The sequence below is a fragment of the Equus caballus genome, chromosome X (assembly GCF_041296265.1).
Source record: "Equus caballus isolate H_3958 breed thoroughbred chromosome X, TB-T2T, whole genome shotgun sequence".
Taxonomy (NCBI): domain Eukaryota; kingdom Metazoa; phylum Chordata; class Mammalia; order Perissodactyla; family Equidae; genus Equus; species Equus caballus.
The window spans coordinates 11,132,027-11,159,570 of record NC_091715.1 but is presented as its reverse complement, the minus strand read 5'-3'; the positions used below and the strand labels follow the sequence as shown (position 1 = coordinate 11,159,570).

General features: G+C 41.2%; 1 long non-coding RNA gene across 1 annotated transcript in view; it reads right to left on the bottom strand.

The window, feature by feature from the left end:
- Positions 1-911: 911 nt before the first annotated feature.
- Positions 912-27,544, bottom strand: part of LOC138921752 (uncharacterized) — a 44,030-nt gene continuing 17,397 nt past the window's right edge. The window contains exon 2 of the long non-coding RNA XR_011434602.1: positions 912-1,826. This is a non-coding gene — a long non-coding RNA (uncharacterized lncRNA). The remainder of the gene's footprint in view (positions 1,827-27,544) is intronic.

The window sequence follows — 27,544 nt, the reverse complement described above, 5'->3', positions numbered from 1 at the left end:
GTGAAGACAGACTGTAGTCAGGTTAAAATATAATTTATGTATATATTATATTATGATATTGTTAAAATAATATTATAATTTTTGTAATAATATTATAAAAATAAGTAAATAATGTAATTTTAGGTAGGGTAAAGTGCTCCAAGGACAATGAAGCAGGGTAATGGTATAGAGAGAAACTGAGATGACAAGGGTGAGAGCAGTTGACAAGGGGTGGTCTAGGAAGGCCTTTCTGTGAATCAATGTCTGTTAAAGACTTGAATTGTAAGAAGGAGGGAGGCAGCCATGGAAAGACCTGGAAGGAGAGCATTCTAGGGAGAAGGACCATAAAACCTAAGTCTGAAAAAAGTAAGTGAAGGCGGCAGGGTAAGACCTGGGTGGTGCCCCAACCTGTGATGTATCATGTAAGGCATAATAAGGGCTTTACTATACATGCTACTGGAAATTACTGGAGGGTTGTTGGCAGGAGAATGACATAATTCTACCTGCACTTCGTTATGAACCTTGGTCAGCTTTTGCCAGTAACATCTTTCCCACTCCAACTTTAATAAAGGATCAGTTTTGTTCCAAGGGTCCAGATGTCTGTCATAACAGATTTTCCATGGGGTTAGAGTCTTGCTTTGGTTATTCTTGGTGTGCAAAGCGAGGTAATTCTTGAGTGTAGCCTTAGAGAGAGGAATTACAGTGTATGATTATATCATGATTTTTTCCTATTTGTAACGTCCACTGAAAGCAACCAGTTAAAGGGTGACATGAGTGACAGGGAACTGTCCTAGTGGTAATTTGCATCTGATAAAGGCAGCAGAAGCACACCTGGCAGTGTCAAGATGTCCATCACCTTGGATGTGTTCATTAACTAGATGGGGAGAATCCTCTTACAATGTATATATGTATCAAATCATCACAATGTACACTTTAGGTATCTTACAATTTTATTTGTCAATTATACCTCAAAAAAGCTGGAGGAATACAAAGATATCCATCACCTGCTTGCTCAATGACATGAAAGGGAGAGAGGTGGACCACCAGGAAAGGAGTTAAACATGACATTGAATTCAACTTGAGATTGTATCTGAATTCCCGTGAGGTCTAATCAATTCCAAAAGAGATCCCTGAGAAGCCCAGACCAGGTAGCAAGTGTTTCTTAAGAAGCTGACCTCTCACAGAAAGGCACTATAAACCAGTGGAGTAGAAATTAGACTTGTGGGCTTTTGGTATTTGGAATATGTCAGAACATTTGTAAGCATCCCCTTTTCCCAACCTGGTTCTGTTTTATTCATTTTGCATAAAAGTTTGCCTCTCACTTTGGATTTAAATCTATTGATGGGAAAGTATGCCTCAGAGCTGGCTTCTGGCAATATTGTATGGCTTTTACAAGGCAAACCTCATAGTCATTGTAGTAAAATTTCTACAGGAAAATTACTGGACCCAGAAATTATGGAATGGCCCTAGAAATAGCAACAGAATGCAGAGGAGGCATACGACCTCCGTAAGTTCAGCCTGAGAATGCTGATGATGCTTCCAAGCTCAATGTTCTGATTCTCTACACAAAGCAAAAGGGGATTCTTCTGGAACTAGGCTCAGCGATGGATGTGTGCTTAATGGTGGGATTATTCAGTTAAGTTACGAACAGGGAATGCAGTGGGTGGGGGAAATGCTGGAGGGGCAATCTTCCAGAGATTGCACAAGATCTCTTTCTCTGTGCATCTTGAAAGATGATGGTGGCTGTTAACTTACTGTTTCTTGGTATGTTTCAGTGCTCAACTCCGACAGTTCTTAAGGTTTACCAGTCTGATCAGTTCACTTCCAAGAGTTATTTTTATTCTTTCCTGGAATAGAGAAAGCACATTTCTTCAGTTCTATTAATTCTGTTAATAGTCCTGAAAAATGAGCTTTCCAAATGCACTGCTAGGCTGGCAAGAAAGAAAGAAATCTACCAAGGCCAAGGGGAAGGAGAAGTGGGAATTCCAGGAACTGAGGAGGTCTCAATCTGGCTTTCACCCTGAGGGTGTCTGATGAGCCCCAAGTTGTTTTAGAGGCTGCCTGAGGCCCAGGGAGCAGAAAATAAAGCCTAGGGAATGCTAAGGTGGAGACCTTAATATGAGAACCCTCCATAAGTTAGAATCCTGAAGAGCTTCACCCTTAGAGTTAGAGTGAACAAGAAATCAACCCATAATGCAGAGGAGACAGCTCAGAAACTTCCCTGCCCTCACCTTTTCCCCAGAAGGAAAGGGTGTGGGGAACTAGGCATATTGATACCATAGAATTCTGTACAGCAGAGGAAATGAATACAATACAGCTATATGCACCAACCTGGGTAAATCTCAAATACATAACACTGATCAAAAAATAGCAAGTCACACAAAAGAAAGCAAGTCACAGAAGAACACATGTAGTATGATTCCATTCATGTAGAGTTGTATAACACCAGTCATATTGGATTAAAGACCCACCCTCTCCAGTATGACGTCATCTTAATTAATTACAACAACTATGTTTCCAAATAAGGGCACATTTGATGTACTGGAAGTTAGGGCTTCAATATATCTTTTCAGGGGGGTATAATTCAACTCATAACAGCATAGGATAGTCCCCCACAACAAAAGATTATCTAATCCAAAATTTCAATAGTGCTGCTGCTGAGAAACCCTGGAGTAAGGTGAAAAAGAAAGTGAGGGAATGATTAACATATAATTCTGAATACCTTTTGTGGGCAGGGGAGTACAAAAATATGAGACTAGGAGGGGCACATGGGACGCTTCCAAGATCCTGGAATGTTCTCCATCTTCAGCTTGGGTGTAGGTCAGACGTGCATTTTATTATCCTCAAATATACTTATACATTGCATGTACTTTTTGCTTGTATAGTTAAATTTTTTCAAAATAAAATTTAAAAAGTTAGGATACAGATAAGTTATAAGTGTAAGAAAGCAGGCATAGAAGAAGTTCAGCCTTTTCTGATGCATGCATTCACTTATTCATTCATTTAAAATTCACATGAGGTGAATGTGTTACTTTGGGTCTTAGCCAGGAGCAATGGTGAAAAATAGACCATGTAGTTTGCCAGGTGTGAGCTACCCAAGGGCTCCTTCTTATAACTATACCACATGTGTTGAGGGTTCCCTAGTTGTTGAGGTTCCCTGATTCTGCCAGATTCCTGCTCTGTTCAGCAGCTCTCATTCCTCATTCTGCATTCTCATGTTCTCTCTCATTCCTGAGAGAGAGGAGAGCTACAGACACATACATAGCTTTCACTGGTGGTTGGATCTCCTCTCATAGACCCTGAAACTGCATTGTACAAAGAATAAGAGCATGAGATCTGGAGGCAGACTGCCTCAGTTTGCATCTTGACTCTGCCACTTGTAGAGTAGTCAAGTTAATCTCTCTGGGCCTCTGTTTTTGCTATTGCAAAATGAGGATATTAATAGTACTTAATTATAGGATTGTTCTGAAGAATAAATGATGTCTTTTGTATGAAATTTTATAAGAGTGGTGGCATGTATTAAACATTTAAAAGTGTTGGCTATCATCATCATCGTCACTATTATTATCCCTGTCTTATCTCCTTCTTTGGTGAGGTTACTTGGACAATGTCTGAATCTGTCTTTTCATCATTCTCATTCTTAAAACCAAGAAAAGAAGTAGACCTAAGCAATTAGCTTCTCCCTGCTCCTTCTTTGGCTCTCTGTATCTCTTCTGTTAGTAGAGGGACTCTCCCAAGCCCATTTGTGACAGTCTAGCAGTAAAGAGGGATAAAGAAAGGGATCCATGAAGAGAAAAAGAATGTCTTCGACTCCTCAAACAAACACCTTGCTCTCGAGGGTGTGATGGGGGCTATACTGTGTGTCCTTGATGACTCATGGTTCTCTCCACATATCCCCAAGTTCTCTTTCTCCACGGAAGGCGGAGTTTTGATGGTTGCAAGGAATGCTAATTAAAATATGCCTAGCTGCTATAACAAATCACAAAATGTGGAATGGCTCAAACACAAAAGAAGTATATTTCTCCATAAAGTCAAAGAGAGGTGTTCTTAAATGACAGGAAGCTCCCCTTTCATCTTGTGGCTCTGCCATCTGCAACGCATGGCTTCCAAGTTGCTAAGCTCATTTGCACCAAGTTGGCAGAATGGAGCTTGCTTGGAAGATCACATGGGGAGAGATTTTTATGGGCCAGGTCTGCATGTAACACTCATTTCTACTAACATTCCATTGACTAGAACTTAGTCAGATGACCACACCTAACAGCAAAGGAGGCTGGGATAGGTAGACAAGTTAAGAAGAAGATGTTGGGATTTGGTGAACAGCTAGCGTGGGAAGAAAGAGGGGGATGTCATTGAATAACGTATGCCCAATGCAAATCACACATTTTGCAGAATTTCTGTAGTGGAGGGAGAGGGGAATGCATGATTACTTGGAAAATCATTTGCAAGACTTAGCCTAATGCACATAATATAGGAGAATATCCTGTCCTTTGAAAACTGATTTCACTGAGTAATGCTAAACGTAGGATTGCTGAGGGTTTGTCAAATCCAACAGCCTGTCCAGAGGGGCACAATATGCTGTTCTAGAAAATCCTGGAGCATTTCATGTAGTGAAGCTAGGTAAGAGAAATTGGGATTTCAGCTGTCTCTGGAGCTTCCTTGCCCCCTCACCAGAGACAGGATACTAACACTTTCAATGGGGCTGAATAGCAGACATTCTCCTGACGTTCTCTGTGCTTGCTAAGACTCCAGACAAGTGAGATCTTCGCATTCAATGCAGCACAACTTTTCCAGTCATGTGAGCTGCTTTTCTTACACTTGCAATACATTCCAGCATCAGCACCATCTAGAAGCTTGTTAGAAATGCAGAATCTCAGACCTAGTGAGTCAGAATATGCATTTTAGCATGATCCCCAGGGAAATCCTATGCAATTTAAAATTTCAGAAGTGCTGCTTTAGAACACTAACTTAAAATTGGCTGCACATTGGAATCACCTGGGAAGGTTAAAAAATGCCAAGGCTTGGGTCCACCTGCAGAGATGCTGTTGTAATTGGGTTGGGCTATGGTCTGAGCATTGGGAGTTATAAAAGCTCCCCAGGTGATGCCATTTTGAAGTTAAGTTTGAGAACCACCACTTGAAACAGCCCACTTTTCTCACCAAAGAGTCCTCGTTGGTCAGTGTGGGCATTGTTTAGAGGATTGTTCCAGTGTGTGTTTGATATCTAATCCCACAGTCCAGATCCATTCACCTTAAACTGAGAAAGACTAGGGGTATTGTGTGGACCTTGGTCAGCAGAGCAGCAGCTGATCATGATGTCACAGCTGGGGCTATGTTCTTGCAAAAGGCTTGGGCTAGTAAACAATGCCTGCATTTTTTCCCTTAAAGGCCACTATAGGTACCCCACCTGCCACCACCACCACCATCACCTTCTCCCTGGTTGGCACAGCCTTCGATAGAAAAAAAGAGTTTCAAATGAATTTTTTCTGTTCCCTTGTATCATTTTCTCAGAACACAAAATTGATAAAATGCTCTGATTTGGAGACAACCCTATATTTCAGTTTTGAAATCTGCACAGAAATAGATAACTTTACTGGCAATTTTTTTCCATCTCATGAACGATCCTAATAATGCTAGAAGACATCACTTCCGTTAATTTCAAGCTCTACCCCAATCCTATCACATGCTTAATAAACAATGAAAGATTAAACCTGGGTCACTCAGGTCTGCTTGGTAAAAGTGAAAAACGTACAAGAAGATTGCCCTTGGTGTTTAAAACTTGGCCTGCATTTGTTCTTATGTTGCATTGTCCTGTGTTCATTTTGTTCACTGTAAGCCAGCAAAGCCTAGAGCAGTGGTTCATCTGTGGACCATATCCCCTGGGAACTTGAAGAATGCAAATTCCAGTCTCACCCCAGTAGTTTAACAAGCTTCCCAGGTGATTCTCATGAATACTCAAGTTAGAGAAATGCTGGCCTGTATGTTTAAAGCTTAACTCAGAGTAAGGGAGGAAGAACTATTCCTCTACCCTGTAGGTTCTTCTGGCTGGCCTAAGAATTAAATTGATATGAGATAGAATAACAGGAGAAAATCAAACAAAGTTTAGTAACATGTATATATGGGAGAAATCCAGGAAAACTGAGTAACTCCCCCAAATGCTTGAAGCCACCACCTTAAATACCATCTTCAGCTAAAGACAAAAGAAGATGTTGGGGGTAGTGGTTTGAGGCTTCAAATGGGAGGAAGGCAATTCACATGGAGATGGAAAAACAGATGTTTGGTAAACAAATGATGACCATGTCTTGTAAAGACAATGAGAGATGGAGAGCATTTTGATTAAATGGCCCTTGCTAGGCTCCTCCCTATCACACCTAGTTTATATTATACTATAGTTATCTTATAGTATTACCTCCTTCCTGGAACAGGCCTTCTATCTTAAATTCTTCTAGGCAGTTAAGGGAAAGATCAAAGATTTTTCCTGAGTCTTTCATTTTTAAAAAATCATCAAGCCAAAGAGACATATTTTTGGACCGCAAATTCTGATCCTCTACATTGGGAAACAAACAGACCAGTTTCTGTCACCTTCTGTCTGGTTGACTTTGGGTAAGTTTTTCAACCTCTGTGAGCCTCAGTTTCCTCATCTGTAATGTAGTAATAATAATAACAGTACCTAATCTGTGGAGTTGCTGTGAATTTTACATGTGATAATGCAAACAAAGTAATTTGCAGGCCTAATAAATGTTAATCATCATTACTTGCTATTATTCATTTACATACTTAGGTATTATGTATCATTTATGTATTTATAAACAATTTTCTATTGATAACATTCCATATGTCAGTGGTACTGTCTCAGGTAACGTAGATGCAAAGTGGGACAAAGCCCCACACTCACCCCTGCTGGGTTCTTGATCTAAAGGAAGAGTCAGGACAAGCAGGGAGCTCCTAACTGGAGTAAATAAGAGCTTGGATGGCCTTCTCTTCAGGGAAGGGGGGAAGTGAATAAAGGGTCTGGCTATGTGGTAAACCTGGTGGTGAAGAACATGAAGGGGAGCAGAGTGTGCTACCCCAAAATGTGCCTCTTGGCCATAACTATTGTCTTGAGCTGATTATTTTGAGGAAACAGCAGACACAGGAGAATGGAGAAGGCAGGACTAAAATCTACATAAAGACCTTACCTTTGTTTACTGTGCTTTGCCTGGTCACCTCCCATAACTGGCTCACACTGCCCAACATCTTTTTTCTTTAGCTGGAGATGGTATTTAAAGTGGTGGCTTGGGCCATTTCAGGGAGTTACTCAGTTTTACTGGGTCTCTACCATGTATACAGGAGACATGCATGTTATTAAACTTCTGTTTTTTTCCTCCTGTTAATCTGTCTTTTATTAGAGGGAGTCTCAGCCAAGAACCTAGAAAGGTAGAGGGAAAATTATTTTTCCTTCCATACAAACATAACTTAGAGTCTGAGTCTGGAAGCAGAAACTCCAATCCCAGGTCAGCCCCACCTGGCTGTGAGGCTGAAGAACACTTCATTTATCTCTGGGTATGGAGTTCTTGACTACAAAATGAGGGAGGTGGTCCAAGATCATTTCTGACAGTCATCCTGCTACAGATACCTAAGTTTTAAGATTCAAAACAAAGGAACCCAGATGTTGTAACTTGTTAAAAGAACACTCCAAAAAAGACAAGTTTATAGATCAAGAATATTAAAATGAACATGCAAGTAGGAACTGTAGTGTAATAAAGAATTTGGCCTTTGTTCCCACAGTTCCTGGGAGGGAACTTTTAAACTCTTGGAATTTCCCAAGTGATAGGAGTGTCTCTGTTATTCATAGTAGGTCTTTGGACCATACCTGGGTTTATGCTAAGGCGATGGCTCAGGATGGGGGCCAAACACGTGATCAGACCAACCATGTGATGAGAGGGTTGGGGCTTTGAGCCAGGTGATATCAGCCTGACTTCCAGGAAGGGGAGGGGGGATGGATATTGAATTCAATCATGGAGTCAATGATCCAATCAATCATGCCTATATAATGAGACCCCAGTAAAAACGCTGGACACCAGGCTCTGGTGAGCTTCCTGGTTGGTGAACACATACGTGTCCTGAGAGGATGACATGCCCTGATTCCACGGGGAAAAGACACAGTAGATCTGCATTTGAGGCCCTCCCAGACCCTATCCTATGTGTCTCTTCATTTGACTGGTCCTCACTTGTATCCTTTATAAGAAAACTGTAACCATGAGTGTAAAGGCTTCTTGAGTTCTATGAGTCATGCTAATGAATTACCAAATGTGAAAGGGTAGTGGGAATCCCTAAATTTGTAGCCAGTTTGTCAGAAGTGCAGGTGGCTTAAGGACTACCAAACTTGTGGCTGGCATCTGAAGTGAGGGCAATCTTGTTGGGGAGTGTGCCCTTAACCTATGGAGTCTGCACTAACTCTAGGTGGTTAGCATCAGAATGGTATTGCAGAACTGTAGAGACAAAACCAGCTTCTTCTCTCTTCCAGTCTGGGAGGGAAGTTGATGAAACCTTCACAGGACAGAATTAGCATGTCTATAGGCAAGAATTGTTTTGCTATCAGTTATCTACAGTTTACAGAATTGTAAAGAATGAGATAATGGGGAAGGATGAGCTATAGACAATGAATAGCTTCCCATTGAGGCACTAATTTTTCTTTACACACTCTCTTTACACAAAGAAGAAATGGAACTGGAGATATCATTAAATCCATTCTCCTGCATCTAGGAAAGTCTACCTGAAACTATCCCTAGCTGACCAATAAACAATGGTCAAGTCCAAAATTTTAATCATCAGAGAAGATGAACTCCACCTCCACTGGCACCATATCCCAACATCACAAACCTCCCAACTAGGAAATTCTTTCAGATGTGTAACTCAGCACAACTTTGTGCACCCTGTGGACATTAATAATCATGAATTTAGTAAATAAATAACCAAAACACTCCTTCTCAGTCCCTCAAGGCTGGTCTGTCCTCCATATAAAAGATAAGTATCTCATCCACAAAATAACTTTCCTTCATCTTCCCTGTCTCTCCTGCCTCTCTTCAGCACACACACACACATATACATACTCTACTTTCTGCATTGGGGGTTTGGTATTTCCCTTTATGCTCCCAATAGTTTCTCTTGTTATGCAGTCAGCTGCTTTTTTGTATGTGAAACCAGAAGTTCCTGTCACACAAGTCACATCGTGGCTATCCAAAGTCAACATCTTCCATGTGACTCCAAATCCTGTGCTAACATGACCTACTAGGGATCCAAATATCTACAAAGAAAGAGGTATTTGGGTATAAGTCCTCAGAGTCATGTGTAAGTCATTCTTTAAAGTTAAAAAAAGTACCCAGAAGTTATCCTCAGAACAGTGGCTTTCAGAGTGTGGTCCCTGGCCTATCAGCATCTTCTGGGAACTTGTAGAGATAATAAATTCTCAGGCCCCATCCCAGACCTGCAGAACCAGAAACACTGGGGGTGTGTTTTAACAGGCCTTCCAGGGGATTCTGATGCACACTGAAGTGTGAGAACCACTTGTATAGATTTTCAATTTTACTGGAATTCAAAACACTGTCTGGAAAAGCCAATGTGAATAGTGAAATGCAATTGCTTCTTGTCTCTTTTTCTGGCCATGACCTGGCTACACAGCTTTATAGGCAGAATCTCCTGAGCTTTTAGGCTGAACATAGCAGAGTCATTCTACTCCTTAGTTTAGAAATCTCTTTACCTTAGGACAGACTGTGCCTTGTGTAGGAAAAGAATCATATAGAACAAATGGGAAGTTTAGAGATATCAATTTTCATTCTAACTCACATTTTTATTGACTCCATATCTCCATCTGTATGTGGAAAGAGCTTCCAGTGGGCTCAGCTGGGCCAAATCACCAGTGTCTCCCAGATGTTTTAAATGTTTGCTTCCAGATTGCTTGGCCCAAGAAAATCTGGGGCAACAAGCTTTCATCCCGCTGTTTGCCTGCCTCTAGCCACAGTTCTGAGGCCCCTGTTACATGCTGTTCCTTGCTATTAACATCCCACTCTCCTCGTTGGTGTGACTCATCTTCTGGCACTCATCCCTTTCAGAAAGAGGATGGACTTTTAATCATAGTATGAAGCATACGATTCTCTCTTATGACATTTAAATTTCTTTTCCAAATCTCCCTGAAGATTGCTGCCAGGGGTGGTAACTCCTCTCAGATTGCTCATCTTGAAACAAAGTGCCCTCTGAAAGGGGATGGAAAGGATATTTTAACTTGGAAAATGTCTTCCACTACTGTGGAATCTGGAAATGAATGCAGGCGGGTATCTTCAAAACGAGTTTATGTAATTATGCACATCTGATGAAAATGACAGTCTGCAGGTGGCACACCGCTTTGGAGGTGTGATCAGAAACACTAGCCCCCTCAGGAGATAAGATAGAGGCAGTTAGTACTTAAATTAGTTTATCTTTAATTTGCATTTGGTGTTGGTGTAACGTTTGCCCACCAGGAGGTAGAGAGTTGATGTGTTGAGCCACTATTTTGCATAAGAGCTACTTTCTCTTCAGCACATCTGTAGAACTGGCATGCCCGTGAACTCTGTATAGTTCACACAAGAGACGGATACATGGTTGAGGTCTTAGCTGTGGGAGGGGGCAATTTAGATTTGGAATACTATGTTCCCAGTAATGATTCATCTACAAACAGTCTCCTTTGCACTTGCAAACACTTCACCATGTTGTATGAGTCCTTAGATTGAACATAAGAAACATTCTGCATGCCTGCATACGTTTTTGACTATTTTTGTTAGGATCTTTTGGCACAAAAGTCAGTTTCCCATCACTAAATAAAATACCACTTGGGTCAGTGGTTTCAAACTTAGTTGAACATTAGCATCAGTGGAGACTCTAAAAGATCCCAATGCCCAGGTTGCACCCCAGACCAATTACATTAGACTGTCTTGGTATTTTTAAAGTCTCCAAAGATTCTAATATGCAGCAAATTTTGAGAACCACTGGCTTAGGCAATTTACATGGCTGTTGGTTGGGTGGTTGAGAAGGGTCTTATGGCCTTGTAACCATGGGCCTACTAGGACCAGTTCAACTGACCCCATCTTATCAACAGAGTAATTAAGAGTTGTCTTTCAGGAACTAAGAGTCCCCTCTTTTCCAGTTCAGGCCAGTTGAGACCACCAACCCATCAGCTGAGTCTGCATAAATGCCCAATAAGTGACCCTTTTGACACCAAAGGGCTGAAAACTCCACCCTCAGATCATACTAACGCCACCATTTTGTGAACATGCCTCCTATGAAGAGGCAGGAAGCTTGACTACGCTTGCGCAGATCATCAATTACCTCACTTCTTCTTACCTCCAATCATCTATCTCCACACTTCAGATCACCCTACCCTTCATCCCATGAATTTTGCCCCAAGCCCTGGATCAGGAGACAGATCTGAGATCACATGCCTCCTGTCTCCTTACAGATCAATCAATCTAGCAATAAAGCTGTTTTCTTTTCCCAAAAACTGATGCTGTAATAATTGGCTTTTTTCTGGTGAGGAGATTGTTCCTGAGGTAACACCTGTGCCAATCTTCCTCCACTTTATATGTGGCATGCTGCCACAGCTTGGCTTGATGAGCAGTGTGTAGGACCGCACCCGGGATCTGAACCTGCGATCCATGGGCTGCCAAAGTGGAGCATGCAAACTTAACCACTATGCCAAAGGACTGGCCCCAATAATTGGCTTTTTTATGTGCATTGGGTATAAGAACCCCATTTACGTGGTACCAGGCTCAGGGTAGACAAATCCATTTCATAGGGAAAGGACATTGTGCTGTGCACTGGTAATGAGGCTAAGTGTAAAAGGTTTGCCAGCCTTAAAAACGGATGAAGTAATCAGCAATTTTGGAGAAACTAGACGGGACTCTCCCCCCTACAACCTGTAAAATTTTCTCCTACCTATTAAAACATTCAATCTTGAATCCTGCTAAATAGCTGTGTGCCAAAACACAGCTGATATCCTTGTTGAAGATAAGGGAGGAAGGATGCCTAAGCTAGTGCTTTTCAATCTTGACTACGAGCTAGAAGCACTTGGGGAGCTTTAAAAATTCCCATGAGCTGGCCACAACCCAGAAAAATCAAATCAGGATCTTTGAATGTCAGGTATCATGATATTTAAAAGCTCCCCCAGGTAATTCTAACTTGCAGGCAAGGTTGAGAGCCAGTGGCCTAAAACAGTGGTCCTCAAATTTTGTTGCTGTAGGAGAGGAAAAATAATTCCCCCCTATCCTTCTGAGTTCTTAGCTGAGACTCCTGTAATCAAAGACAGATTAACAAGAGAAACACAAACAGAAGTTTATTAACATGTATACCTCATGTATACACGGGAAATACTGAAGAAAAATGAGTAACTCCTCAAGATGGCCTCCAGATGGCCTTAAATACCATCTTCAGCTAAAGACAAAAGAAAGAAAAGCTGGAGGAGGGGGGAAAGGCCAGTTATGGGAGGTGACCAGGAAAATCCCAGTAAACAAGGGGAAGGTTGTTATGTAGGTTTAAGTCCTGCCTCCTCCATTGATAAGAGTTTCTAGAGATTTAGAGTCATCCTCCTATTCCTGGTGCAAAGAGGGAGCCACCTTGTAAGATTTTCCTTATAAATGTAAATATCCCTTAAGAAAGGGTAACTTCTACTCAGTTTTTAGAGCTTCTCCTGTGTCTGCTGTTGCTCAAAATAATGAGCTCAAAATAGTCTTTATGCTGAAGAGGCACATTTGGAGGAGGTATATTCTCCTCCCCTTCACAGTGTGTTAGAATCCCTGGGGAGATTTTTAAAAAGTCCTTATACCCAGGCCACACTCCACACCAATGAAATAAGAATCTCCAGGAGGGAACCTAGGTGTCGACACTTTATAAGCTCCCCAGGGGAGTCCAAAGGGCAGACAAATTTGAAAACAAGTATCCTAAAAGATTCAGAGGGAAGTTAATGCGGGAAGGAGAGAGGATATAGGAAGGCATCACAGTTTCATCCACCTGGTCAATTTGCCCAAATCCTGCTCTTTTCAGTGAATAGAAATAGCTGGATCTCTAGCTAAATATTATGCCAGAACATAAAATATCCTGAGAACAAGCTGCGTTCTCTTCTTTGGGGATTGAGTGTGAAGATAACCCTCAATCAGAAAGGCCAGAGTCAGCACCTTCCCTCACCTGCCTTCAGGCTCTATTTTATAAATTCCTATTAAGCTGTACTCTTTATCCCGGAAGAATTGTTCTTAACCTTGGCTGCACATTAAAATCACGAGGGGAGATTTTAAATTCTCAATGCCAGGGCCATAGTCCAGACCATTTAAATCAGAGTCTAAAGCGGTGGGCGGATGGGATGGGGTGGTGTTAGTACTTTTTAAAATTGAAATTTGTATTCAGATACTTGTTGATTCTAGTGCAGTAGTTTTAATTTGCATTTCCCGAATGGCTAATGATGTGGAACATCTTTTCACGTGCTTGTTTGCCGTCTGTATATCCTCCTTCATGAAATATCTGTTTATATCTTTTGCCCATATTCTAATTATATTATTTGTATTTTTACTGTTGAGTTTGAGCATTGTCTAGATAGTCTAGATACTTTGTTAGATGGGAGTTTGCCAATATTTTCTCCCAGTCTGCAGCTCGTCTTATCTTCTGCACATGGGCTTTTACAGAGCGAAAGCTTTTAATTTTGATGAAGTCCAATTTATCCATTTAGTAAGATGTGGGACTTAGGTCTGGGTTGTTTTGTTTTGTTTTTGTCTATGGATGTCCAAGCATCAGTACTTTTCAACAGCTCTCGAAGGTGACTTCGATGTGCAGCCAAGGATGAGAACCAGTGGCCTGCTGATTGAAAGACACGCCTGTTAGAAATCTGAACGCTAAGGTCTTTCCATGAGCATCACAATCAGATTAAAAAAGAATGACAGAAATGTGTGCTTTTAGAACAGTGCTGTCCAATAGAAATATGTAATACATCTGTATAATAGATGTGTTATATATACATAATTTTAAATTTTCTAGTAACCCCACTAAAAAATGAAAAATGGGTGAAACTTTTAATATATTTTATTTAACTCAATATATCAAAAAATTATCGCTTCAACTTATAATCAAAATACAAATTATTGAGACATTTTGCATTCTTTTTTCTGGAATAAGTCTTCGAAATCCAGTGTGTGTTTTACATGTCCATCACATCTCAATTGGACTCACCACATTTCAAGTACTCAACAGCTACGTATGGCTAGTAGCTACCAAACTGAAAAATACAGTTTTAGACAAAGACCGTCTTGTTCTTTGCATGTTTGCTGACTGAATATTAAATTCCTGTACCGTTTCTACCTGGCACAAATGTAGGACTACTCATTTCAAATAATACAGGCTGTATTTAGAAAACCTTACTTCTGCTGACAGTGGGATGAAACAGTTCTCTTCTAGAAGAATGCACTCATGGTGGAATGTGCTGTCATAAATATTTATGTTGGACTGACAGTGATGGGCACACAGCCTTGAAACCATGGTGTCCTCTCCCCATGCTTTGATTCTTATCTTATTTTCCCTCAACTAAAGTTATTAAATTCACATGAGTTTGCACAGTGTTCTAAATTCATAAGGGCCTTGTTTATAGATAGAACTGTGCAGCAGTGAGGGTGGGACAAGGTAAATCTTACATGTCATCATTTAAACTGTCTAAGGAACAAAGAGCTGAGCAGGATGGATTTCCATTCTGCAAATGAAAGCACACTAGTTTACATAAATGTGCCCTTAGCCACACAGCGTGGACTAGGACGGAGTTTCTCATCCTCTGCACTGTTGACATTTTGGATTGTACCAATTTTTGTTGTGGGGAGCTGTCTTGTGCACTATAGGGTGTTTAGCATCATCTCTGGTCTCCAGTAGTCACATATTCAACAGATGTGACAACCCAAGATGTCTCCAGACGTGGCCAAATGTCTCATAGGGGTCAAAATTGCCTCCAGTTTAGAATCACTGGGATAGAATGAAATGAATTTCTGATTCATGTATGTTTTTTTTTAATTTTTATTTTTTGTCCTAATTTGACATTTTACATGACTAACTGCATGCAAACTGTTAAAAGATAAACTGAGGCATATTAAAAAATTTAAGAGTTTATTTGAGCAAAAATCTATTTGAATCAAACTGTATCCAGTGTAGCAGAGAGAAAAGAGTTCTGAGGAACTATACAAAATGAAAGACTTTTATAGGCAGAAGGCATAGTATAACAATGAAGTTATCCTAGGCAAAAAAGCAGGTCAGTTATTGCAAGGTTACTTTCTTCTAGGGGATGGCAAGGGTCTATCAGGCAGATTACCCAACTAGTGCTGATCAGGTGATTCCTGATTGACTGGTTTGAGATTCCATTTTTGGGAGACCTGAAACTGTAATTAAGTCTCATTTTGGTGATGTGGAGCTTAGCATAAGCTCCATTTTTGGGCCTATTGTCTTGTTTTGCTTTTTGTTTTTGTTTTTGAGAAAGATTAGCCCTGAGCTAACATCCGCCACCAATCCTCCTTTTTTTTGCTGAGGAAGATTGGCCTGAGCTAACGTCTGTGCCCATCTTCCTCTACTTTATATGTGGGACACCTGCCACAGCCTGGCTTGACATGTGGTGTGTAGGTCTGCACCCGGGATCCAAACTGGGCAGCCAAAGTGGAGCAATGCCAACTTAACCACTATAGCACCAGGCCGGCCCACCTGTTGTCTTGTTTTTTAACACTGCAATATTATGGAATATTTCACTCTCTAATTTGTTTTCATCTTTAGGGGGAAATTAGTTTCTAAAAGTGCCTGTGGCAGTCATTAATCATTGAGCAATGGCACCCTTGGTTTCTGGCCATGGTACTATTGACTCCTTGAGACACAGAAATAGGACAGATTCTCATCTAATCTTTAATGTAAGATTTATCTTCCGAATAGCCCTCTTTTCTCTGCTTGATGGACTCCTGTTCGTCCTTTAAGGCCAGCTCAACTGCCTCCTCGTTTGTGAAGTCTTTGCTAATTTCCCAAGAAAAATGACACCTTTCTCAGAGATCTCCTTGCTTTTTGCCAAAGCTCTGCTAAAAGTGTCTATTCATTATTCTAGTCATGCCTGCAGGATGACTGACTGAATGAATGATTACAGGAAACAGTAACAGGTAAAAGCTGTAGGTTGGGGCACAGTCAACTCTTATTAAACAAAGAAGCATGTTTCATGTACACACAGACAATGGACAGGTCAAAAGTAGCCAGTAAGTGGGTGCACACTTGGAACATGGCCAAGAAGCTCACCAAAAAAATTTAAAAATTAATAGAGGATTGACAACATCCATGAAGAAAACACCAAAGACCAGAGTAGTTATGAAAAAGGGTCATCAGTGCTGCTCACATGCTTAAGTAAACTGGAGTTAATGTTGCAAACTCATCTGATCCTGTGATCAGTGACTTTTGAGGTGTGTGAATAGACGTTCACAGTAAATCTCCTTTAAAGTCAAGAATCTGAATAAAAAAGTTACTGTGTAGATGCTGAAATACTCATTTACACAAAACATGATACTACTGTTACTGGATTGAAATTTTATAGTTTTATTTTATCTCACGGCACATCAGGGAGATGTCTAAACTCTCCAAGTGGGTCTGTCTAGCGAAGCTGAAATCTCTGGAAGAACCATAAATCACTTCACTTCTACCAGTGATAAAGAACAGGACCCCAAGCAAGCTAAATTTTGCTTTCCTAAGCACCAAAGTCAAATTCAATCTGCCTTTAAGAAGAAATACTTAATTCAGTGGTTCTCCAACTTTAAGGCACTTCAGAATTTCAGATGCTAACAAGCTTCCTGATTTCCTGGAGGATTCTGATTCAGGAGGCCTGAGTGGAGCTTAATAATCTGCTTTTTTAATAAGCCCTGAAAATGATTCTTATGTGGGTTGGCCTATAATCATTCTTGGAGAGATAATGATGAACTTTAATCCAATAGTTCCCAACTGGGCGTGACTTTGGGTCCCTGGTGACATTTGGCAATGTCTGGAGACAGTTTTGGTTGTGACAGCTCGGGAAGGGGGTGCCATTGGCTTCTAGTGGACAGAGACCAGGAACGCTGCTAAACATCTTATGTTGCACAGAACAGCTTCTCACAATAAAGAATGATCTGACCCAAAATGTCAATATTACCGTTATTGAGGAGCTTTGCACTAGCCCACCAGTTCTGAATCTTAGCTCACACTGGAATTACCTGGGGAGCTTTAAAAAATTATTATGCCTGTGTCTCTCCTCCAGAAAGTCTAATTAGTCTGATGTGTAGACTGGACATTTGGACCTTAAAAACTCCCAAGGTGATTTTTAATATGTAATCAGGGTTGAGAATCATGAATAAAGGCCAGTGGATCTCAAACTTGACCATGTATCAGAATCGCCAGGAGGATTTTCTAAAAAACAGGTGCAGGGCCCCATCCTTAGAGTGTCTGATTCAGCAGGTCTGGGCTGGGACCTGAGAATCTGCATTTCTCCAAGTTCCCAGCTGATGCTGATGCTGCTGGGTCAGAGAATACACTTTGAGGCCGTCTTGTGAGGCATTGAAAAGGAACTCTCAACTCTGGCTTCATTCTGATCTGCCATTTTAATTTTGGGGCTGCTAAGTTACAAATAGCACTGATGACACGAAGAAGAAAAGAAGCAGCTTCTGCTACCTTTACTAAGGAAGTGAAATGCTCAGTGTGACAGAGGGGAGACAATCCTAACAATTGCTCAGCATTCCTCCCCTCTTCTTCCAAAAGGGGAGTCTAAGACTTCTCATCCCAGGGCTGAATAGCAAAGCTGCTCCAGATTTTGTCATTTAATCTAGGTTGAACTTCGGCTCCCACTATCCCTGCCAAGGATGGACAGGTAGCTGGAGATAGTGAGAGACCACAGCACAGATGTGTGACTGGCTTGTGGGTGTCATCAGGGGCTGCCCAGGGAGAGAATGCATGGTTTTGCAACTACTGGTTTCAGACTAGACAGAGGGGTGAATATGGGGTGAGTGGAGAAGTACAAATATGTGGGTGAACAGCTTGTAGCGTGGGGCAAATCTATAACACTGACTGTGAGAAGCACTGTAGTGATACACTATAAGCCTGTGGGAGAAACAAGGATAGGCAAGATGCAGTTTCTGGAACTTATTTACATTAGTCTCCATGTGGCACTTCTTGTGACCAGCCTGAGAACACACAAACCATAGCTTTCAATTTCCCACTCTACTTGCATTTCTTGTTTACATGACTCTCAACTTGCAAGAGAGGGAGGATGGGTATGATCACAGCTTTTGGATCCAGTGTGCTTGAGTTTGAATCTTAGCCCTGCTGCTCACTACTTTTATAATCTTGGCCTAATCACGCCACCTCTATGTGCCTCAGTTGCCTCATCTATAAAGAGGGAACAATGATAGTACCTATTGCGTAGGCTTGTCATCATGATTAAATGAGATAATATATTTAAAGTGCTTAGAACAGTAGCTGGCACATAGTGAGTGCTCAAAGTATTAGCTCTTATTGTTATGTCATACCAATCAGAACTTTTATTGTGGAATACAGGCTTTATAACCAGAATCTTAGGAAATGAACAAAGTAAAAACAATCATCTTATTTAGAAAAAATACCAGGCAACAGCAGCAGAAGGAAGATTATTTTTAAGAATGGCTTCAATAAAGATTGCAAAGACGTCATTTACAAGAACTTTAGGAAATATGTTGGGTTCAAGTTAATTGTTCACATGCAGATATTAGCCCAGTCACCAATGAGCATGTTTATCTACAAATAGCCAGTTGACCCTGCCAAAATGAAGAAAAAGGATCAGGTCATTGAATGAAAACTAACTGAAATTAAATGACTTCTAGTGGCCGTGTAAATGCACATAAGCATAATCAACAACAGATACGTCACTTCATATTTTTCTTCAGAGAAACTTCTTAGAGCCTGTTTACATGGGTTTGAAGCTATTTTCCAAGAAGCCTAAACAGTAACTTCAAGTCCAACAAGAAAAAAGCTTTAATTTAATCCTGTTAGAGATGGTTGCCAAAAGGGCCAACAGAGAAGTTTCTGTAATGTGAACATTTTAGCATTGCTTTCAAATTAGTGCTAACACATTCTAAATGAGAAATTGAGAAACCTAAGAGCTAGCTGTCAGAAAAACTGTGATGGGGAAAAGAGTCATGAGACTGTCTTGCAGCAAAATTATGCTGCTGTACTTCTCTTTTTGCTCTGCCATGAAGGAATCAAGGGTGTTGGGAGGAAGAGGGAAGAATCTTTGACCCAAAGAAGAAGGGCGGAAAGTTCTTATCAAATCTAACTGTGTAAGCATATGAGCATGTGAATTTTCTGTTTGTGGTTCTAATGGGAAGAAGCAATTCATCATCTGAGAAGAGGCAAAAGAAAAAAAGTGTTTGGCCCTAAACTGGCTTCAGATTTTGAGTTTAGATCTTTAGATAAGGGTTTCTCAGCCTTGGCACTATTGACATTTGGGGCCGGATCATTCTTTGCTGTGGGGCAGTGCCATGCGCTGTGGGGTATTGAGCACCATCCCTGATCTCTACCCACTAGATGCCAGTAGATCCTGCCCTGACTCTCTGCAGTTGTGACATTGACAAATGTCCCCGGGGGGCAAAATCACCCCCTGTTGAGAACCACTGCTTTAGATGGTCTGATCCAAATTCCAAGATTGAAAGCAAGCCTTCTCAAATTATCTGTAAGGAAAACCAGTTTTGAAAAAATTTCCAATCCATTGTGAACTGATACATTTTGAAACCCAATAAAAATGAATTACTTAGAGTAGATTAACAAGGACATAAAATACAAACCATTTTTTTAATGGTTAGATTCGAATGAAATAAAATTACTCTGTAAAGTTGGCAAAACGGTTTCCAAATGCTTAGTCTCCATTTATGTACTTATCTCATGTGGACCAGTAATGAACAGTAGACTGGCCCAGTCCTCATTAGCACTAATTTGGAGGAAATTAGACTTGGAGAAAAAGTACATGAAATCAAATAATACTTGCACTATAGTAAGAAATTGTTCTTAAGTCTTTATATTTCTTATGTCATGTTCAACTTTTTGTCACCTTTAAATAATGATTTAGGTGAGCTTTAGCGGTTTTGTTGGTGACTTCTATTTAATTTTTAAAAGGAGTAAATGACTTTGGAAAAGCATGATAATTTATAGCTCTTATCCACGAGAAAGCTGGCCATGAAGACTTCAGCTGAGATATAACATTTGCCTTGCAGATAGTGCACCATTTCATTGATTCATTAATTCAACATGTATTTGTTCAACAACCCACAGTATACTAGGCATTGGGCTGGGCTCTGGGGACCCAAAGATGAGTGAGGGAGAAATTCTACCTATGAGGGAGAGTAGTGGAATGCAGAAAACCTTCTTGGAGGAAGTGACACTCACTGGGACCCAAGGCTTGAATGACAATCCACAGGGTGAAGCAGAGGAGGGTGAGAGTACGTTTCAGGCAGGGAGACTGCATGTGAGACCATCAGCAGTTAGTCACAACCCTTCCAGGGAACTGAAAGTAAAACATGGCTGGAGCTAAGAGTGGAAGGGGAAGAGGCAAAAGATGATGCTGTAGAAATAACTTAGGGGTCTAATCACAAAGCCCTTGTCAGCCTTTGCTGTACCAGCTATGGTGCTAAGGATCAGTAGCACTAGCAACACCTGGGAGCTTTTTGGAAATGCAGATTCTAAGGCCCTGGATCTGCTGAATCAGAAACTGCCTTTTAACTAGAATCCCAGGACATCCATATGTTCAGTGGAGTATGAGAAGCACTGCTCTGAGGCATATGGAGGCTGAATTTTTTATTGGAGCCTTTATCCTGAGGGATATGTGTAACTATGGTAAGGGTTTTAGGCACTGAAGTTTGGCTAAACCAATATCCCCAGGCACTCTTGCCTGCTTTTGCCATAAGTACCAGGTGGATAAGTCTGTAGCTCAATATTGAATTTCCCAGACTCCCTAGCAGCTGGAGAAAGGGCAGAGCACCTCAGTGGAAATCTACTGGGGGGGGAAGTATTTAAGAAAGCTACTGCTTTCCTGATTAAAATACCAGGTGTGGCTGGCAGATCCCTTTGCCATTTCTGTCTGCCTTTAATGGAGATATGATCCCTGGAGATGTGGCAGCCGTCTTGATTATGGGAGAAACGCCAGTGCTAGCCTTGACTTGTTGGACTGCAGAACATAAGCCAAGAAGATACTTCCTCCAGACACTGGTGGTTTTTTTGTTGCTTGCAACTGAAAGCACTCCTGTGACTAGCTCAGAATGGCAAATCATTAATATATCAGTATTATGTTTATACATACACTAAATCCAAAACAATATTTGCTTAAACAAGAGCTACATTTACTGCCCTCTCACATGGATAAAAATTCATCAATATGCAGTCTAGGCTAGAATGGCAATTAGCACAAAACACCAAGAATTCTGTTTGCTGTCTTTGCCATTCTCATTGCTTGACTTCTTCATGATAGCTGTTGAGATTCTACCCATCACATCTGCACTCCTGGTCAATAGGCCACTTCCTAATTTTAAGGAGCCTTCCTTGAAATCCCATACCACACTTCTACATACAGCTCATTGGCGAAGACTCATTACATATTTACACCTTGCTGTGAAGGAGGCTAGGTAATGTATAGCCATGGTAGTATTTTTTTTTCTGGGTTGCCATGTACTAAACTAAAAACCGGAACACTATGACAAAGTAAGTGGGAGAGAATAGATATTTGATATCCGTATATTTCTGGAAGATTCTACTACAATCAGGTTTGTATTTCAGGAAGACCATTCTGATAGTAGTGAGGTGAGCAGGTTGTAGGGAAAGAAGGCTGGAAGTAGGCATATTATTGAACCAGGTTCATTTTCCCCTGCTGCCTGGAAAGCCAAACACCAAGACGACAAGATTGAAGCAGAGAGAGGATTTAATCACTGGGCAGCCAAGTGAGGAAGTGAGAGAATGAGTCTCAAAACTGCTTCCCAAAAATGGGGACTCAGGGATATTTATGAGGTAGGGGGCAAGGTGGTCTGAAATGTGGAGAAAGACAATTGGACGTGAAGAGAGGTGATGATCTGCGAAAGCATAGTGAGACTTTGTGCCTCTTCATAGGACACATGTTCACAAAATGGACGTGTTACCATGACCTGAGGGTGGAGTTTTTAGCCTCTTGATGACAAAAGGTTGCTTATGAGACATCTGCATGGGCCCAGTTGATGGGTTGGTGGTTTCAACTGGCCTGAAGTGGACAAGGGGTTCTAATTCCTGAAAAACAGCTCACACACCCGTTACCGTGGTGACCCAGGCTCCAGGGAGATGTTATCTATAGGAACCTAGTGGGAGTCAGATAGCATATTGCCTAAACAGCACAGGTAAAAATGGGTGGGTAAACAGCTAAAAGCTATAATCAGTAGCTGCAAAAAGGAAAAAAAAATTTAGTTCCTAGCTACTTAATCTTCAATGGCTAATTGTTTGCCAGTTTCAGATGGACCAATAATGAGGCAGTGGAATACACAAGGGCAGAGACTGGCAAACTACAGACCATAAGCTAAATCTGGCTTACCACTTGTTTATGTAAATAAAGTTTTATTAAAACATAGTGAGGCCACACACTTAGATATTGTCTATGGCTGTGTCAAAGAGGGAAAATCATTTTTCCTCTACCCTTCTGAGATCTTTGCTGAGAACTCTGTAATCGAAGACAGATTAACAGGAGAAAAACAAATAGAAGTTTAATAACATGTATACCTCCTGTATACATGGGAGAGACCCAGGAAAACTTAGTAACTCCCCCAAATGGCCCAAGTCACCATTTTAAATACCATCTCCAGCTAAAGACAAAAAAAAGATGTTGCAGGGGGAGGGAGACAGTTATGGGAGGTGACCAGGAAAAGAAACAGGGGATACAAAGATCAGGTTTTTTATGTAGATTTAAGTGGTTGATAAGAGTTTCTAGAGATTTAGAGTCTTCCTCCTCTTCCAGGTACAGAGAGGGAGACACTTACAAATCGAGATTTCCTTTATAAATGTAAATCCCCTTTACAAAAGGGTAACTTATCTGCTTCCAGAGTTTCTCCTGTGTCTGCTGTTCCTCAAAAATAATCAGCTCAAAATAATGTTCATGCCAAAGAGACACACTTTGGGGTGTCATATTCTGTCCTCCTTTGGCTGCTTTCTCTCTATGACAGCAGAGTTCAGTAGTTTTGACAGAGACCATCTGGACTTGCAAACCCTAAAATATTTACTGTCTGACCCTTGACAGAAAAACTTTGCTGACTCCTGCTCTAGAGGAGCAGCAAATAGGATTGGAGGGAACAGACACTTTCAGGAGATATTGAAGGGGTAGAGAGGGTGGGCAATTGTTGGATCTAGGGAATTAGAGGTAGAGTGGAGCCCTGGCTGAGGTAGGCAGAATACTCCTGAAATTCTAAGCAGTGCCCTTATCATTGCCTAGCAAATGCAAGAGAACTTCACGTTTATCATTATTTATAGTCCATTCACTAAAGAACCAGAAAAAATAATTCAGGTCTTGAGATCATGGCTTTGATGAATAAAAAGTGATGGGGGACTAGTGTCTGTTTAAAAAGGGAAGAGAATGAACATGGAAACATGGAGTGTCTACGACATGTCAGACCCTGTGCTAGAAGTGTATATGTGCTACTTGTTAATACCCAGTGTCAGTTCTTTTTAATTTTGGTTTTTGATGTTTGGTGGTTAAAAAACATTTTTAAAGCTCAGGGAAAAAATTATGTAACTAACATAAGTCACAATTTGTTCTTATTTTGTTTTGTATCTTTATTAAAACTTTTAATTATAAAAAATTTTAGGGATATCATAAGCTCACTTCAAAAAAATAGGAAAAGAGAAAAAAGTGGAAAAAGATCCATACTCTACCATTAGATACAATTGCTGTTAATTCAGTGTATTCTCTTTTCATTGCCCTCTCCCTGAAAGAATAAACAGTCTCTTTTAAATTGTATTTTCCATATAGTTATATATACTGCTTTTTTCACTTAAATATAGCATATATTTTTTGTCAGTATATGATCTTTGTATCATTTTGGGTTCTGTTAAAAAACAAAATTCAGAGTGACGTCAGCAACATGGCAGAGTGAGCAGTTGTCTTTGTCTCTCCTCCTTCGACTACAACTAAATGGACGTTCATTGATCAATGGAGGATACCCACACAGCACCTCAGGATGCCTGAGAGACCTGCACTGCTATACATCGGAAGGTGGATGGACTACCCCCAGGGAGGAAGTGGAGACAGATGAGAACTCTCTGGCCCCCAGACAGCACAGTACCCATGAACAACTCTCTCCTGGCTGAAGCGCCCATAGGGTGGGCCAATGCCACAGCCCTGAGGGTGGGCATGCATATTGGCACAACTGTGGAAACAGGTGACTACAGCCCTAAGCCCCCTGTGATTGCTCTTTGGACCAGTGGGAAAATCCACAGTCCCATTGCATCCCCAGGGAGTAACTCGAGCTCAGACTCTGTAGGGAGGCCCCACCCACCATACAAAAAGGCTGGGTAACCTAGAAGAAGACATGGCATGGCTAGACGAGCTAACCACTGGCTACATTAAGCACTCATAGCTTTGCTGTGGCCCCAAGGGAGCATGTGAGATCCAGCGGGAGTGCCTGAGTGGGCAGTGACAATCCAGAGCCCCAGTGTGATAGCTCCTTTGTCCAGTGGGTAAATCCACGGTCTCACAGTGGCCCCAGGGAGAGTCTTGGCTCAGCCCTAGTGGAGAGGCCTGGCCCAGCAAGCACAAAGGCTGGGCAACCTAGGAGCAGACATGGTGCAGCTGGGCAAGCTAACTGCTGGCTGCATTAAATGCCCATAGCTCTGCTGCAGCCCTGAGGGGACAAGTGAGATCCAGTGGGACCAGATGGCGGTGGAGCTGCAAATCTGGGTGAACCAGCTCCCTTCTGCCTTGAAAGCCTGTAACACCACTGCAGTCCCTAGGGAGGAAGTGTGTCTAGGTGGGTCTGTGGGAGCAGGCAGCAGCAACCCAAAGCCCCTGTGTGATTGGTCCCACAGTTGACAGGAGACCCCACAGGGCCACTGCAATCCCAAGGACTGTCCCAGGCTCAGTCAGAAACAGCTGACAGGGATCCTGGTAGGTGCAGATTACACAGCTCCTGCCCCCTCCCCTCTGTGGCAGCAAGTGGAAGCAGTAACCAAACTCTATCTCTATGCAGAGGCACAAGTCCACACCATCAAGCAGTATGAAAAAATATATTGAATCTCTAGAACAGAAGAGAAATGACAAGTACCCAGAGAACAATCCCAAAGACACAGAAGTCTATAACCTAAATGACAAAGAATTCAAAATAGCTTTCATTAAAAAACTCAGTGAGTTAAAAGAGAACACAGATAGACAACGAGTTCAGGTGCTACATCACAAAAGAGCTTGATACTGTAAAGAAGAACCAATCAGAAATGTTGGAGATGAAAAACACAATGGATGAGAGTAAGAAAACTCTGGACTCCCTGAACAGTAGGGCTGATAATATGGAGGACAAAATTAGCAGTCTGGAGGGTAGGAATATAGAAATGCTTCAGCTGGAGGAGGAGAGAGTACTAAGACTAAAAAGAAATGAAGAAACTCTCCAAGAAATATCTGACTCAATTAGGAAATGCAACATAAGGATTATAGGTATCCCAGAAGGAGAAGAGAAGGAGAATGGAGCAGAAAGCTTGTTCAAATAAATAATAGCTGAGAACTTCCCAAACCTGGGGAGGGAGCTGGAAATCCATGTGACAGAAGCCAATAGATCTTCAAACATTATCTATGTAAAAAGACTAAGTCCAAGGAATATAGTAGTAAAGCTGGCAAAAGTAAATGACAAGGAAAAAATATTAAGGGAAGCAAGGCAGAATAAAATAACCTACAAAGGAACCCCTATCAGGTTGTCAGCAGATTTCTCAGCAGAAAACTTACAGGCTAGGAGACAGTGGAATGATACATTCAAAATACCGAAAGACAAAACTTTCAGCCAAGAGTACTCTATCCAGCAAAAATATCCTTCAAATATGATGGAGAAATAAAAACTTTCCCAGATAAACAAAAGTTAAGGGAGTTCATTGCCACAAGGACCCAGCTACAAGAAATCCTTAGGAAGGCCCTCAGAGCTGAAAAAATAAAGGAAAGGAAAGGGGTTACAAAACTCTTAGCAAGGAAATAAGTAGAAAGACAAAATCAGAAAACTGCAGATCTCCACCAGAACAGGTGAGCAAATACTTAGGTATAACATTAAAGATAAAGGGAAGGAAAACACCAAGAATAAATATAATCTTGTCATTTTAACCACAAACTCAAAACCCAAGAAGAAAAAGATGCGACGATAACAACTTAGAAGGGGAAAAGGCAAGGGATGGAACCAGCTTAGTCTAAGGAAATAAGAGGCTATCAGAAAATGGACAATCTGGGGCCAGCCCCATGGCCAAGTGGTTAAGTTCATGCACCCCACCGTGGTGGCCAGGGCTTTCACCAGCTCAGATCCCAGGTGTGGACAAGGCACCGTTCATCAGGCCATGCTGAGGCAGTGTCCCACATAGCACAACTGGAGGCACTCACAACTAGAATATACAACTATCTACTGGGGGGCTTTGGGGAGAAGAAGGAAAAAAAGAGAAAATTGGCAACAGTTGTTAGCTTAGGTGCCAATCTTTTAAAAAAAATAAAATGGACTATCTCATCTATGAGATGTTTTATACAAACCACATGGTAACAACTAAGCAAGTAATTAGAACAGAGACATAAATTACAAATAAGGAGAAAACTAAGAAAACCAGCATAGAAAACTACCTAACTGAATTGGTAGTCTGAAATACACGGATCGAGAGACAAAGGAAATGCAGGGGAATCAGAAAATGAATGATAAAATGGCAGCATTCAGCCCCCACATTTCAATAATCACTCTAAATGTAAATGGATTGAATTCTCCAATCAAAAGACACAGAGTGGCAGGATGGATTAAAAAAAAAAAGACCCAACAACATGCTGCCTCCAGGAAACACACCTCAGCCCCAAAGACAAACACAGACTCAGAGTGAAGGGATGGAAAATGATATTCCAAGCTAATAGTGACCTAAAGAAAGCAGATGTCACCATATTTGTATCAGACAAAGTAGACTTCAAGACAAAACAGGTAAAGAGAGTCAAAGATGGGCAGTATATAATGATGAAAGGGACACTCCACCCAGAAAACATAATACTTATAAAAATCTATGCACCCAACACAGGAGCACCAAAGTATGTAAAGCAACTATTAACAAAACTAAAAGGAGATATGAGCAACAATACAATAATAGTAGGGGACCTCAACACCCCCCTAACACCAATGGATAGATCACCCAGATGGAAAGTCAACAAGGAAATTGTAGAAGTAAATGAAAAACTAGACCAGATGGACTTAATAGATATACATAGAACACTGCATCCAAGACCAGCAGGTTACACATTCTTCTCAAGTGCACATGGGACATTCTCAAGGATAGGCCATATATGGGGAAACAAAGCAAGC